This window comes from Schistocerca americana, chromosome X, assembly GCF_021461395.2.
Source record: "Schistocerca americana isolate TAMUIC-IGC-003095 chromosome X, iqSchAmer2.1, whole genome shotgun sequence".
Lineage (NCBI taxonomy): Eukaryota > Metazoa > Arthropoda > Insecta > Orthoptera > Acrididae > Schistocerca > Schistocerca americana.
Genome location: NC_060130.1, coordinates 771,219,638 through 771,236,717, shown reverse-complemented (window position 1 = coordinate 771,236,717; position 17,080 = coordinate 771,219,638).

Sequence of the window (17,080 nt, the reverse complement as noted above, 5' to 3'; positions counted from 1 at the left end):
CCGACAGATTGCTCGTAAGAGTTTCTCCATCGTTTGAAATACATTGATGGTACACAGAGATACAGTTCACCGGAAGATGATTGTGGGTGTGACACGCATTTTAGTACTGCTCCCCGGTTGTAAACCATTATATGCCGGGAAAGTCTACTTTCACGTCTCACGGAGTCACGAAATCTGCGGGTAGGTTGGTTGTAATGTTTTACATCTTGTGGACGTAATATTAGTCTCCAAGAGGTAATAAGTCTTGCATCCTACTTCAGTTTAGTCTTAATTTCATTTCTGTCTGCAATAACAAAAATAAACAAAAGTTAATTGAGAGGTGTTCTCTGGGCTATTTAGACTCATTGCACGCTTAAAGCAGCCTTCATTTGTTCTCAACGATAGTTGCAATGGTTTACACAGTCTCACAAAGAACCTCTTGAGTGAGAGGTCACAAAAGGCCAATAATGTTCACGGCATTCGACGATCCACATATTGTCTACCAGTCAGTCGCAATATTGGCTGCTGATGAAGTCGAACGGCTTAGTCGACGAGTAAGGGTCCGGTCACTCATGTCCGAGCCGAGTCCGTGGCCAGACAATCCGAGTATAGGCCGTCACCCGGAGGACGAAATACATCATTAAAATAAGTATAGCGGCCCAGACACGGGCAGTGTTCGAGGAACGTCAGTGAGTCGAGGGCGTTACGGGCGAAATTTGTTCTTCACGTGACGGACGACGCAACGGTAGAATTGTTTTGAAGGCTGAGCAGCTGTACAACACTGTTTTGAGTACAAAAAATTGATGTGGAAAGACTAATACAAGAAGTTCGTACGTTTCCTGTGCTTTACAAACAGACAAATGAAAAATACCGGAATGTCGAGTACAAAGACAGAGCCTGGAAGAAAATCAAAACAGATTTGCAATCCAAAGGTAAAATACACTACTGGCCATTAAAATTGCTACACCAAGAAGAAATGCAGATGATAAACGGGTATTCATTGGGCAAATATATTATACTAGAACTGACATGTGATTACATTTTCACGCAGTTTGGGTGCACAGATCCTGAGAAATCAGTACCCAGAACAACCACCTCTGGCCGTAATAACGGCCTTAATACGCCAGGGCATTGAGTTAAACATAGATTGGATGGCGTGTACACGTACAGCTGCCCATGCAGCTTCAACACGATGCCACAGTTCATCAAGAGTAGTGACTGGCGTATTGTGATGAGGCAGTTGCTTGGCCACCATTGACCAGACGTTTTCAATTGGTGAGAGATCTGGAGAATGTGCTGGCCAGGGCAGCAGTCGAACATTTTTTGTATCCAGAAAGACCCGTACAGGACCTGCAACATATGGTCGTGCATTATCCTGCTGAAATGTAGGGTTTCGCAGGGATCGAATGAAGGGTAGAGCCACGGGTCGTAACTCATCTGAAATGTAACTTCCACTGTTCAAAGTGCCGTCAATGCGAACAAGAGGTGACCGAGATGTGTAACCAATGGCACCCCATACCATCACGGTGGGTGATACGCCAGTATGGCGATGACGAGTACTCGCTTCCAATGTGCGTTCATCGCGATGTCGCCAAACACGGATGCGACCATCATGATGCTGTAAACAGAACCTGGATTCATCTGAAATAATGACGTTTTGCCATTCGTGCACCAAGGTTCGTCGTTGAGTACACCCTCGCAGGCGCTCCTGTCTGTGATGCAGCGTCAAGGGTAACCGCAGCCATGGTCTCCGAGCTGATAGTCCATGCTGCTGCAAACGTCGTCGAACTGTTCGTGCAGACGGTTGCTGTCTTGCAAACGATCCCATCTGTTGACTCAGGGATCGAGAAGTGGCTGCACGATCCGTTACAGCCATGCGGATAAGATGCCTGTCATCTCGACTGCTAGTGATACGAGGCCGTTGGGATCCAGCACGGCGTTCCGTATTACCCTCCTGAACCCACCGATTCCATATTCTGCTAACAGTCATTGGATCTCGACCAAAGCGAGCAGCAATGTCGCGATAGATAAACCGCAATCGCGATAAGCTACAATCCCACCTTTATCAAAGTCGGAAACGTGATGGTACGCATTTCTCCTCCTTACACGAGGCATCACAACAACGATTCACCAGGCAACGCCGGTCAACTGCTGTTTGTGTATGAGAAATCGGTTGGAAACTTTCCTCATGTCAGCACGTTGTAGGTGTCGCCACCGGCGCCAACGTTGTGTGAATGCTCTGAAAAGCTAATCATTTGCATATCACAGTATCTTCTTCCTGTCGCTTAAATTTCGCGTCTGTAGCACGTCATCTTCGTGGTGTAGCAATTTTAATGGCCAGTAGTGTAAAATTATACAAATTTTGATATCAGAAAGATATTTATTTACTTTTTATTCTGGAAAAAAATGGAAGTTTTTGCTTTATGTGATCGCTATATCGCCAAGGATACGTGTTCTTGCCATTCTACACTCGCTTGTGGAGAATTTAGCAAGTTTTTTAGTTGGTCTCGTACAGCAAATGTGGCACCTGGCTAACTCCAGCGAACTGGAGGTAGGTTTCGAAGAGTTGATGATCATTAGAATCCTTCAGCAACTTACTTTTGACCCATTCTGTTCGGGCACCCTATAACCTTTCGTTTTTCGAATAACGTTGTACAATACACACCTTGCCGTCAGTATCATTGTAAGGCTTTTAGGATCTCCCTGAAGGATTCTTCTAAATATTCGAAATTTCTGTTACACGATACCGAATGTGTTTCAGGATATCCTTCTTGGTCGACACAGACGATAACTGAACATAGCCTTGTCATTTTTAAGCCCCTGCCATGTATGATCTCATCAGATATGTTTTGAGAGGAAAAGTTGCATTGGCTGCACTTACCACTGTTCAGCATCACTTCCAGGTAAAGTTTTAACCTTTGGTTCAGTAAGCGTATTATTTTCCAATGACTTTCCAAGATTTGAATTAACTCGAATGCCTCCATCGGAGTTATTCCCGTATGCTCCCATGTCCGTTGCAATAAAATTGTAACACGGATCAACCAGAGCAAGAAGTAAGTGTAATTGTACAAGAGTTTGAACTGAAGCAACTCACGAATAACGATCCAATCCACCAATTCCCTCCATCACCCTCGAATTCCTGATCAAGATCTATTTCAACACCATATCCGTCATCTGCGGAAAACGAGTCATTAAACTCTACTCAACTGCTTATGTATGAGCAAAGAGATTCACACAATTCCTTTTAACCAAAGACATTATCCTCAAAGCTGCCCCTCGTCCTCGTCAGGTTCGTCTACTTCACCAGTGGAAAATACTTTACTGACTCGTCCTGATTTGTTTTTATTAGTATTGTAGAAACTTAAATATATTTTTATAACATTATGTATTTATCTTTTAATTCCTAAAAACATAAAATGGAAATGCTATCCTTAAAACTTCTTTTTTGTTTACCTTGTGTTTACTCTTTTTTGAACCCACATTAAAAAACGGCCAGGCATTCTTTGAGTGACATTGATAGTCTCCAGAAAGTGTCGTTTTTGTCTCAATTTTGGTTCTAGTTTGTTTAAAAGCTGACAGAAGGTGTGCTGCATCATCTTATACCCATAGAAGGCTGAAGATAATCAGAAAGGACTACCTTACTGCGAGAACCAATACAGCAGAAGTCAAGCGCGGAGTAAAGAAACTTGATATAACTGTGAATGAGCACTTTAACTGAGCAAAAACTACTGTCGCTAAGAGCAGGAAGTCTCTGCTTGCCTCTATCCTCTCAAGAAACTTCAGAACATATTTCCATAGGATTTGAGACATAAATTTGTGCAATCATTCGTTCTGCCGAATTCAGCTATTATGAATTTACGATGTAACCCAACACGGTACGTGTAGTGAAAACTCAGGATGGATGGAGCTAACCATGAATGCTTGTGTGCGTTCTATCTGCAACATTCACATGTTTGACCATGTCACGTTTAATCCTAGAGGTCAGACAATCCTAGAGGTCAGACAACTTACGTTGTTAGCACCATACGCTATGTCTTCATCTTCGGTTCCTCATTGCACGTGCACCCCAATACAGTATCTAATACCTAGAAACCAGATACACTCCACCGAGCGAGGTGGCGCAGTGGTTAGACACTGGACTCGCATTCGGGAGGACGACGGTTCAACCCCGCGTCCGGCCATCCTGATTTAGGATTTCCGTGATTTCCCTAAATCGCTCCAGGCAAATGCCGGGATGGTTCCTTTGAAAGGACACGGCCGACTTCCTTCCCCATCCTTCCCTAATCCGATGAGACCGATGACCTCGCTGTCTGGTCTCCTACCCCAAACAACCCAACCCAGACACACCTATGTAATGCGATACTGACCACTAGATGTCATGAGAGATCGACCTGCCAGTTATGAGAGGCGTTCGATAAGTAATGCAATACATTTTTTTCTAGGGCAGTTTCGGTTGAAAAAATGTGGAATTTGCTGTGGAATATCGTGGAATATTCCCGCTTTAGTCCCTATAGTTACATGATTTCTGATGGGTGGCGGCGCTATACATGACTTTCAAGATGGCATCTGTAACGGAGGTACATTCCAAACTGTCATTGAGTTTCTTTTGGGAGGAAAGCAGAGCATCGCAGATATTCATAGGCTCTTGCTACGAGATCTGAAAGTGAAGAAAAGCATTGTGAATCGTTGGGCAAGGCATCTGTCATCATCGCAAGGTCGCACGAATCTGTCCGATCTCCTGCGTACCGGCCGGCCGCACACAACTGACTCTTGCAATGTTGAAGCACACGGACACTCATTCGAGGTGATCGACGGATCACAATCAAACACCTCACTGCTCAACTGGACGTCTTTGTTGATAAGGCTGACACACTCGCCCGCCAATTTCGGTATTCAAAGGTGTGTACCCTGACCTCGTACCTTCCGACTTACATCTGTTTGGCCCAATGCAGGATGCACTCCGAGGGAAGCAGATGTGGATGACGGGAAGGTTATTGATGCAATAAGACGTTGACTCCAACGTTGACCAGTAGAGTAGTACCATGCGGCCAACAGATCCTCCCAGTAACGTAGCGTGAGGCCGTCGCATTGAACGGAGCTTATGTTGAAAAGTAGGGCTTTGTATCCTAAAGAGGGGGGAAAAATAGGGTGTACTGAAATCCTGAATAAAAACAACCCGCTTTCAGAAAAAAATGTGTTGCATTACTTACTGAACACCCCTCGTAATAGGAGGAGGAAAGTATTACGTTGTTCAGCTTCTTATAGTAACTCCCTTGGCGGCAACGACGCCTCTGTTGGCGAATCTGTCAAGCAAATTATTTTACTTCTGACATCCATCATCACGGGCGACACAATTTCGAAACTCAGAGTAACAGCATTGCACATACAGGCTGCACCAGAGACCATCGGTTCTAGGCGCTTCAGTCTGGAATCGCGCGACCGTTACGGTCGCAGGTTCGAATCCTGCCTCGGGCATGGATGTGTGTGATGTCCTTACGTTAGTTAGGCTTAAGTAGTTCTAAGTTCTACGGGACTGATGACCTCAGCTGTTAAGTCCCGCCGGCCGGTGTGGCCGAGCGGTTCTAGGCGCTTCAGTCTGGAACCGCGCGACCGCTACGGTCGCAGGTTCGAATCCTGCCTCGGGCATGGATGTGTGTGATGTCCTTAGGTTAGTTAGGTTTAACTAGTTCTAAGTTCTAGGGGACTAATGACCTCAGAAGTTGAGTGCCATAGTGCTCAGAGCCATTTGAACCATTTTTTGAACCATGGGTACATTCATGGTCCTACTGGAGGGCATTGTGTCAATTTTCGCTTAAATAGCCCAACGCCGCGTTCCAACCACTGACTTAGTCTTTTCAGTTTGGAACGCAAACCACATTAAAAGCAAGCAAGCAAAAAGTGAGCCCTTCCTCGCAACTCACGCTGCCGATGTCCTCCTCGTTAGCGAAAACCGCCTCAAGGGAGCAGAAATCTCTTGTATACGGAGCGTGGTGTCCTACTGGACGAAGAGGAAACTCCAGAGGTGCGGCGCTGTGGCGATCTTCCTTCACCAATTGCTATACCAATTCCTGGAAGAGCTGCACCAGTTGACACAATCGAAGCCACAGCAGTGACACTGAGAATAAGCTCAGGTAGCATCACATATGTCGCGGTACCTTCATCCCAGCAACGATCTCCAGTGGGACGAGCTCACCTTCTCACCATTTCTGAGTCAGTGGCGTCCTCAGAGCAAACCACACCCAATGGAATTCTCTCACAAATAACAGGCAGGGCAATCTCCTCTAGTACTTAGCAGATGATCTTGGCTCTCTCATCCACGAACCCACGGACCTGACATATGAACCTTTCAACCAGCGCCATCAGCCAGTTGTTCTCGACGTTGTCCTCATCCAAAATGTGCCAGCCATGCTCGACCTCGTACCGTCAACAACAAGACTTCTGACAACCACTCCATCCTGGTCACCATCCAGAGAATTGGTGTTCGTCCTCCCATAAACCATCGACTGTGCGTCCTACTGTGGTTACCTCACCAACACGGTTCGACCAATGCTCACCCTACAGAGAGAGGAGGACTTTCTCTCGGAACTGAGCTATTTCACTTTCAAATTTCAGGTGGCGATCAAGCAAGTCCACCATGACCTTCCCTGAACAGCTCACCGATGACCTTGCGCCACTACTGCAGGAGTTACAGCATCCAAAAATTCCATGCTGGCGAAATTGGCAGACATATTGAAACCTGCGGGACAGACGCCAAATACAAAGGTCGCAGAGAGAACTTCAAGCCAGTCTCCTCGAGTGGAAGTGTGAGAAATAGGGAGACCGCATGGAGTACTTCCACCTCCAACAGAAACAGGAATGGCAGCTGTTATGTGCCATTTGCGTGTCCCAGAAACCGTGATAGCCCTGGCATAAACATGTGGTGTACTTTACGGACCTCTCCCGGTGGCAGAGGCGTTCACAGACACTTAGGAGCGACAAAACATCCTTCCACAAAAGGGCCTCATTGTAGAGGAACACCTTGAGGAGTTCGACACGTTTAATTTTCTTGACGACTACATACGATGCCCTCCTATTAGTGCTCCAAACTTTCCTACACCTATGGAGGTCAAGAAGATTCTTGCTAATCGCAAGGCACTTCAGCCGGTCGTTGTGGCTGAGCGGTTCAAGGCGCTTCAGTCTGGAACCGCGCGACCGCTATGGTCGCAGCTTCGAATCCTGCCTCGTTCATGGATGGGTGTGATGTCCTTAGGTTAGTTACGTTTAAGTAGTTCTAAGTTCTAGGGGACTGATGACTTCAGATTTTAGGTCCCATAGTACTCAGAGCCATTTGAACCATTTTGAGCAAAGGCGCTTCCACAGCCAGCATCAGTCCCAGCAGAATGAGCACCTGAAGTTGCTTCCACGGCAGTAATTGGTCCTCCTGAGAAATATCCTAAATACATGTCTCCAGCTCAGCTCCTTCCCTCCTCAGTAGAGGAGGGCATCAATTATGCCAATCCCCAAGCCAGAAAAGTATCTCCAAATCCCTGAGAACTACAGGCCTATAAGTATGCTCAGCATGATGAGCAAGACACTGGAAAGAATCATCTTCACCAGGATCCAGGAACCTTTAGTGGCAAATGGGAAAATAACGCTGGAGCAGTTCAGCTTCGAGAATAGACTCTCTGCTGAACTGTAGCTGCTATGGCTTGTTGAGCATATCACGACTAATTTCAACTTGTCATGGTCCACAGCGTCCATATTTTTGGAGTGGAAGAAGCCATATGACAGCGTGTGACTGGAGAAGCTGCTGTGGAAGATGGCTACCCAGACCACCATCTCTGACTGCTATGTTCACCTGGTGGATTGTTTCATGGAATGAAGATCCATCGTCATCACCATTGATGAGGCAAGATCAAACCAAGAAGCCTTACTTGCCGGTAGCTCAAAGGGTTACTTCTTTCACCTGTGTTATTCAACATCTACATCAACGACCTGTCCTCGGTGGCTGGAATGTCCTTAGCCCAATTCACAGATGATAAAGTCATTTTCACTAGTGGCCAACAACATTTTGCCAATGTCGCCCAGCTCCAGAGGCAACTGAGGCGAGTTGTCACCTGGTGCATGACAAACAAAGTCACGTTGAATGCAAATAAGATCACAGCAGTCTGCTTTTCGAAGAAGAGGCCCTGGCTGGATTAGCTCGAGGGTACGTGGACACAGGCTGCCTTGGTCACCCCAAGTCCGGTACCTGGAATTTATCTTGGACACAGGACTGTTTTTCCATAGGCTCATAGCAGTGAAACGAAACAGAGGACTGTAGATGGTGCGGGTGCTCTTCTTTCCCTTTTCAGCTACGATCTCGCACTCTACTCGAAACTTTACCTCTACAGAGCCACTGTTCTCCTGGCCATCTGTGTGGTAGCACTGGCCCAGGCATCAAGTCATCTGCCCAACTCATTCGTCTGCAGGTCGTGCAAAACAAGGTCCTTTGCCGGATCCTTCAGGTCCCTTATGGGAGCGGTTATGGGACTTTCATGTAGTCACCCATTCGGAAACCATTATGGAAGATATCCACAAGAAAGCTGACACCCTCTTTGCGCAGGTTCATAGACTCTGCCATGAGCTCCCGCAGATCGCAGACATTGACCTAGTGCACCCGCAACCAAGCCAGCGCTACAGGGTACCACTTACTCTTTTAGTGCCAGCAGATTAGCATTGCACTGCCTGTCTCCCTGGGGACTGAGAAGTTCAATTGACACACCACCAAGAAACGTTGGCAAAGGGCTCCTAAGGCCCACGCATGCCTGTTCCTTCCAAGAGTATCTTTTAGACTGAAATGAAGCAACCCTTGCCCGTGTCAGTTCTCAGCGTGCTCACACGCTCGCTTGGACGGGCGTTCGGAGTTACGATGCGGAAGAGTGTGGATCAGACAGAATAAGAGGCGAAGGGCGTAGGGAATCGCCATACGGTAGAGCTGGGTTCGTCAGCGCCGCCATTCAGCCCCCCCCCCCCCCCTCACTTAACAACGAGCCGGCGTTCGAACTTGATTGAAGATTGGATAACGATCTGGATGCAAATTCGAGATCGCGTGAACGTCATGCGGAACTGTGCGTTGCTGCACATCGCCTCGCCACCAGTGCTGAGCAACGCCGCTATGATCCGTCCTATATTATCGCCTTGTACGTGCTGCCTTCTGTCGTTGGTAAAGCCTGCTCCTTTTGCTGGTGATTCTATTATGAGATAGTGTACCGTCACCGCGCCTGCCGTGGACCAGCACACTGTTCTGGGTGCCACTCTAGAAGCAAATCTCGCGTTCCTGATGGGATTTCTGCCTCAGGGAGAGCATCCAGAGGACCAAATGGAAGTTGTGCAGACAACACCCAAACGTCATGGCACTTCTGAAGAGGACGACTCTTCCTGCACATTTGCCACTGTTGCTTCTTCTTCTGTTGCTCCACCCTGGTTACAACCTGCGATCCTACCCCACTGCCCGTCATCATTCAGTGGACTGGTGACTTTGAAGCATTTCAAATAAAGATGAAGGGTGCAGCCATACAATATTCTATCCGCACTGTCGGGAATGAGCTCTACAATGTCAGCCTGCACTCTGCTGCCGAATACCACAAGGTAATGGACCTGCCAGCAAGGAGGACCTCCATTGTTACACACACTCTTCAGAGTCTCTGATACTGCAGAAGGTTCTGTTCTGACATCTTCTCTTCAAAATGTTTCTGCATCTTCTGAATAAGAACTTAAAGTGTTAGGTTTTGGCATGTGCTCCATGTCCCACATGAAGTCTCCCCACATGTGCAAAAGATATGCTGCTCTTCCTCACTGTCCTCGCTGACAATGATAAAAACAGGAAAATCTTCCACTGGACTCGCATTCGGGAGGACGACGGTTCAATCCCGCGTCCGACCATCCTGATTTAGGTTTTCCGTGATTTCCCTAAATCGCTCCAGGCAAATGCCGGGATGGCTCCTTTGAAAGGGCACGGCCGACTGCCTTCCCCATCCTTCCCTAATCCGATGAGACCGATGACCTCGCTGTCTGGTCTCCTTCCCAAAACAACCCAACCCCAGGAAAATCTTCCAGCTTGAATGTCCACACATGTAAAGTGAGAGCGTTCCAGTTGCATTAGTCAGTGCGCACAGTGGTGGGTGGCACCAGTTTTGAAGGGGGTATTCATTGAGTGGAAGGAATAGTGGCCGGCCGGTGTGGCCGAGCGGTTCTAGGCGCTTCAGTCTGGAACCGCGCGACCGCTAAGGTCGCAGGTTCGAATCCTGCCTCGGGCATGGATGTGTGTGGTGTCCTTAGGTTAGTTAGGTTTAAGTAGTTCTAAGTTCTAGGGGCCTGATGACCTCAGATGTTAAGTCCCATAGTGCTCAGAGCCATTTGAACCATTTGAAGAAATAGTGCTACAGGGGTCGGTGCTCAGGCCTGTGTTGAATATGCTGTACTCCTCAGATTTTTCCAGGACAGCCCCAGTGCAACTTGTTTTGTACATGGATGCTAGAGTGCTATACAGCGGCAGCATAACTGCCACACACTTTCAGAGTCACCTGCAAGTTGCGTGCGGCATGTATGCTGAATGGGCAGCAAAGTGGCGACTGGCTGTTAACAACAAAACGCAGGTGCTAGCAGTCTGCTGCAGGCGTCTGCATCCTGCAATTGCTCCTGCTCACGTTGGAGGAGCCTCTGGGCCACAGAGATGTACAGAGATGTACACAATCCGTGTAAGGAGGCTTCGAGGAGAATGATGTTACCAGATCACATCACCTGGTGTGATGGCATGGGGTTCCACTGGATACACAAAATGATCACCTCTGGATTGCATGGCCTGTAATTTGAACAGCAGTCGTTACTTTTCTGACGTGTCTCTTATCTAGGCTGTCATCCTTAAACAAGGTAACACTAGACCGCATGTTGCCCGTGTTGTCCAGAAGTATATCAATATAGAGGATGAACGACTGTTGTCCTGGTGATCACGTTGTCAAGATCTTACATCCATTGAAAATAACTGATGATGGGTTGCTAAGAGACTGACACGTCACCACTTTCCAGATACTACGATTAATGAACTGGGGCACAGAGTTGAAGCAGTATGGAATCACCAACCCATTTGAGTCACCCAAGTTCAGTTCGACTTGGTGTCTGTCAGAGTTGCGGCGATTGTTGTTGCCAAAGATGGCAGTCTCATGTAATACATTTTACACAGTGTATACTGTATATGCACGGTAAGTAAAATGTCGTTTTTTGCTGGCTTTCCTAGAGTTGCATTTTTAATGGCCAGCGACGTATTCCAAATGGCGGCTTTTACACAGACCGCAAAGGAATGGAACCGAATAGAGCACGGAACGCCACAGTTAATGATTCTCAGGAAGAAAGTTTTGATGTGGAAGTGATGGTGGCAACGTCTGCTACCATCGGAAGTTAGTATATTCTTGCTTTAGTGTCCCGTAAATGACTATTTTGCTGCCTTCTTTGTTTTCGTGACACACTGCAAAAGCTACATGAGGACTTAATATTTTTTCTGTAAGTGTTACAAAATAATTGTATGCTAAAAATGGTATAGGTTTCAAATTTTAAAAAGGCACCTCTATTGAGGGAGAAAAAAATTTAGTTTTTCGGTCTAATTTAGCAATCTGAAAGGAAATAAGATGCAAAGACTAAAGTAAAATGCGGTTGTGTACTGCCTTCTAAATGGTGTATGAAGTACTTGTGTCTAATACTCTGCTCGAAAAACAAAGTCTTCCAGAAGGGGATGAGGAAACGAAATGAAATGTCACAGGTTGAGAGGGTACGTGATGTCATTTCAGTGATGCCAAAAATCAAGTAAAATTTACAAAAAAGTTGGCAGTATGGGCCCGCTTATAAGTATGACGTTCTACTCCCTCTAGCCTGAATTCATTCACTAATCGGTTGTGAAGGATGTTATAAAGCCGTTGCATCCTCTCCTGTGGCAACATGGCCCACAATCATTGTAACAGGTCGGTGATATACAGGGTACTGGCACTGGGATGTAATTGACATCGGAATTGGTTCTATACTTGTGCTATTGGGGGCAGATCTGGGAATCTTGCTGGCAATGAGAATACCTCAACATCACGCACACAATTCATAGAGACAAGCACCATGTGTGGGCGAGCATTGTCCTGTTGAAAAATGGCACCATGATGCTGTTACATGAGAGGTAATTGTAGCTCATGAGGGTGTAGGATATCTGGAGCATACCGTTAGCATTCAAAACAGCTTCTAGTCATCTCAGAACGGAATGTTATACAATTCTTACTGCAAACGAGTGGCGAATTTAGGTAACGCCGATGCTGGTGGATAGCGATCATGCGTCCTTCTCTTCAAAGAAGACCACAAAGGCTCAATAATGCTGAGGCGTTTTGACTCTGGTGGCCAGAGGAGACGTGACAATTCATTCCCAGGTTCACAAAACCAGTTCCCGTCGATGCGAGCTATTTGAGCACGGTCCCTGTTGTCTTGGAACACAAAAATGGTTCAAATGGCTCTGAGCACTATGGGACTTAACTGCTGAGGTCATCAGTCCCCTAGAACTTAGAACTACTTAAACCTAACTAACCTAAGGACGTCACACATCCATGCCCGAGGCAGGATTCGAATCTGCGACCGTAGCGGTCGCCCGGTTCCAGACTGTAGCGCCTAGGACCGCTCGGCCACCCCGGCCGGCCTTGGAACACAGCGCCACCATTGGGGAACAAATATTGTATCATGAGACGGACCCGATCAGCCAAAATTGTCACATAATCCTTGGCAGTAGTGCGACTATGTAGAGTAACCGTGGCGCCCATGGAATACAACGATATGGCTGCCCAAATTATCACCGAACCCCTGCCATGTTTCACTCTTGGGAGGTAAAGTCTCCCAGGAGGAAACAGTGTGAAACAAGATTCGTCCAACCGACTGACTTTCTTCCATTGCTCCATAGTCAAGGTTTCGTTGCTTCGGCACCATGATTTCTTGTTACGAGCATTTCCATAACTGATGTGTAGTTCTGGAATTCCAGCTCGCCCTGTAATTCACTGCTTATTCAGTTCCCTTCGCGTTGTTTTGGTGCTGACAGTGTTTGTGAGTGTGACATTCAGTTCTACAGTGACCTTTGCAGCTGTCGTCCTCTTATTGTTCTTCACATTCTTCTTCAATGACCGTCTTTCACGATCGCTCAAGACACACATTCGCCTGCGTTGCGACTTGGCATATAATGTTTTCCGCGTTCACTGTGCGCGTTATAAATTTTTGATACGGTGCCTTTCGAAACACCAAACGCTTCGATTACCTTGGTTACCAAAGCACCCACCATACCAGCATCAACGATTTGCCCACGTTCGACATCACTTAGCTTTGAGATAATACACTCATAGCTATACAGAACACTGCTCTCACCACAATTGACACTTGAGACGTTTTGAGGGCATTGCAGCAGTGCCGTGCGTGGTCAAATATAACAACGGCACCTGCAGGGTTGGTTATACAGGGAGGTCCATTGATAGTGACCGGACCAATTATCTCGCGAAATAAGCATCAAAAGAAAAAAACGACAAAGAACGAATCTCGTCTAGCTTGAAGGGGGAAACCAGTTGGCGCTATGGTTGGCCCGCTAGATGGCGCTGCCATAGGTCAAACGGATATCAACTGCGTTTTTTTTTAAATAGGAACCCACATTTTTTATTACATATTAGAGTAGTACGTAAAGAAATATGAATGTTTTAGTTGGACCACTTTTTTCGCTTTGTGACAGGTGGCGCTGTCATAGTCACAAACGTATAAGTACGTGGTATCACGTAACATTCCGACAGTGCGGGCGGTATTTGCTTCATTATACATTAGCCGTGTTAAAATGGACCGTTTACCAATTGCGGAAAAGGTCGATATCGTGTTGATGTATGGCTATTGTGATCAAAATGCCCAAAGGGCGTGTGCTATGTATGTTGCTCGGTATCCTGGACGACATCATCCAAGTGTCCGGACCGTTCGCCGGATAGTTACGTTATTTAAGGAAACAGGAAGGCCGGCCGGTGTGGCCGTGCGGTTAAAGGCGCTTCAGTCTGGAACGGCGTGACCGCTACGGTCGCAGGTTCGAATCCTGCCTCGGGCATGGATGTGTGTGTTGTCCTTAGGTTAGTTAGGTTTAATTAGTTCTAAGTTCTAGGCGACTGATGACCTCAGAAGTTAAGTCGCATAGTGCTCAGAGCCATTTGAAACAGGAAGTGGGGTTGGGTTGTTTGGGGAAGGAGACCAGACAGCGAGGTCATCGGTCTCATTGGGTTAGGGAAGGATGGGGAAGGAAGTCGGCCGTGCCCTTTCAGAGGAACCATCCCGGCATTTGCCTGGAGTGATTTACGGAAATCGTGGAAAACCTAAATCAGGATGGCCGGACGCGGCATTGAACCGTCGGCCTCCCGTATGCGAGTCCAGTGTCTAACCACTGTGCCACCTCGCTCGGCGAAACAGGAAGTGTTCAGCCACATGTGAAACGTCAGCCAGGACCTGCAACAAATGATGATGTCCAAGTAGGTGTTTTAGCTGCTGTCGCGGCTAATCCGCACATCAGTAGGAGACAAATTGCGCGAGAATCGGGAATCTCAAAAACTTCGGTGTTGAGAATGCTACAACAACATCGATTGCACCCGTACCATATTTCTATGCACCAGGAATTGCATGGCGACGACTTTGAACGTCGTGTACAGTTCTGCCACTGGACACAAGAGAATTTACGGGACGATGAAAGATTTTTAGCTCGCGTTCTATTTAGCGACGAAGGGTCATTCACCAACAGCGACAACGTAAACCGGCATAATATGCACTACTGGGCAATGGAAAATTCACGATGGCTGCGACAGGTGGAACATCAGCGACCTTGGCGGGTTAATGTATGGTGCGGCATTATGGGAGGAAGGATAATTGGGCCCCATTTTATCGATGGCAATCTAAATGGTGCAATGTATGCTGATTTCCTACGTAATGTTCTACCGATGTTACTACAAGATGTTTCACTGCATGACAGAATGGCGATGTACTTCCAATGTGATGTCCGGCACATAGCTCGCGTGCGGTTGAAGCGGTATCGAATAGCATATTTCATGACAGGTGGATTGGTCGTCGAAGGACCATGCCATGGCCCGCTCGTTCACCGGATCTGACATCCCCGGATTTCTTTCTGTGGGGAAAGTTGAAGGATATTTGCTATCGTGATCCACCGACAACGCCTGACAACATGCGTCAGCGCATTGTTAATGCATGTGAGAACATTACGGAAGGCGACCTACTCGCTGTTGAGAGGAATGTCGTTACACGTATTGCCAAATGCATTGAGGTTGACGGACATCATTTTGAGCATTTATTGCATTATGTGGTATTTACAGGTAATCACGTTGTAACAGCATGCGTTCTCAGAAATGATAAGTTCACAAAGGTACATGTATCACATTGGAACAACCGAAATAAAATGTTCAAACGTACCTACGTTCTGTATTTTGATTTAAAAAACCTACCTGTTACCAACTGTTTGTCTGAAATTGTGAGCCTTATGTTTGTGACTATTACAGCGCCATCTATCACAAAGCGAAAAAAGTGGTCCAACTAAAACATTCATATTTCTTTACGTACTACACGAATATGTAATAAGAATGGGGGTTTCTATTTAAAAAAAAACGCAATTGATATCCGTTTGACCTATGGCAGCGCCATCTAGCGGGCCAACAATAGCGCCATGTGGTTTCCCCCTTCAACCTAGAAAAGTTTCTCGTCTTTGTAGTTTTTTCGTTTGATGCTTATTTCGTGAGATATTCGGCCCGGTCACGCTCAATGGACCACTCTGTATAATAGCCCCTCATCCATGAACCATGGATCTTGCTGTTGTTGGGGAGGTTTGCATGCCTCAGCAATACAAATAGCCGTACCCGAAGGTGCAACGACAACAGAGGGGTACATGTTGAGAGGCTACACAAACGTGTGGTTCCTGAAGAGGGGCAACAGCATTTTCAGTAGTTGCAGTGGCAACACTGTGGATGATTGACTGATCTGGCCTTGTAACATCAACCAAGACCGCCTGGCTGTGCTGTTACTGCGAACGGCTGAAAAGGGGGGGAGGGGGAATTACAGCCGTAATTTTTTCCGAGGACATGCAGCTCCACTGTGTGGTTTTTCTCGTGTCGTCATTTAACCTGAAGGTTACATTTTTTAAACAAGTTCGACAAGTTTCACGAGGTTTCCCCATCAGTCAACCATTCCGGAGGTAAAATAGTCCCCAATTCGGATCTCCGGTCGGGGACTACTCACGAGGATGTCGTTATCAAGAGAAACAAAACTGCCGTTCTACGGAGCGGACGGTGGAGTGTCAGATACCATAATCGGGCAGGTAGGTTAGAAAATTTAAGAAGGGAAATGGATAGGTTGGAGTTAGATATAGTTGGAGATAGTGAAGTTCGGTGTCAGGAGGAGGAGGACTTCTGGTCAGGTGAATACAGGTTTATAAATACAAAATCATATAGGGGTAATGCAGGAGTAGGTTTAATCATGAAAAAAAAAAGGAGCGCGGGTAAGCTACTACGAACTGCATAGAGAAAATTTGGAAATTTGTGGTAAGGACTAGGGGACCAAACTGCTGAGGTCATCGGTACCTAGGCTTACGCACTACTTAATCTAACTTAAACTAACTTACACTAAGGACAACACACACACACCCATGCCCGAGGGAGGACTCGAATCTCCAACGTGGGGAGCCGCGCGAATCGTGACAAGACGTGTGAGACCGCACGGCTATCCCGCTTGGCAACTGCCTAGTGAAAGCATTATTGTAGTCAAGATAGATACGAAGCTCACGCCTGGCACAGTAGTACAAGTTTATATGCCAACTAGCTCCGGAGATGATGAAGAGATTGAAGAAATGTATGAGGCGATAAAATAAATTATTCATATAGTTATGAGTCATGAGTGACTGGAACTCGATAGTAGGAAAAGGATGAGAAGGAAAAGTAGTAGGTGAATATGTACTGGCGGCAAGTAATTAAAGAGGAAGCCGCCTGGTAGAATTTTGCACAGAGCATAACCTAATCATTGCTAACACTTGGTTTAAGAATCATGAAAGAAG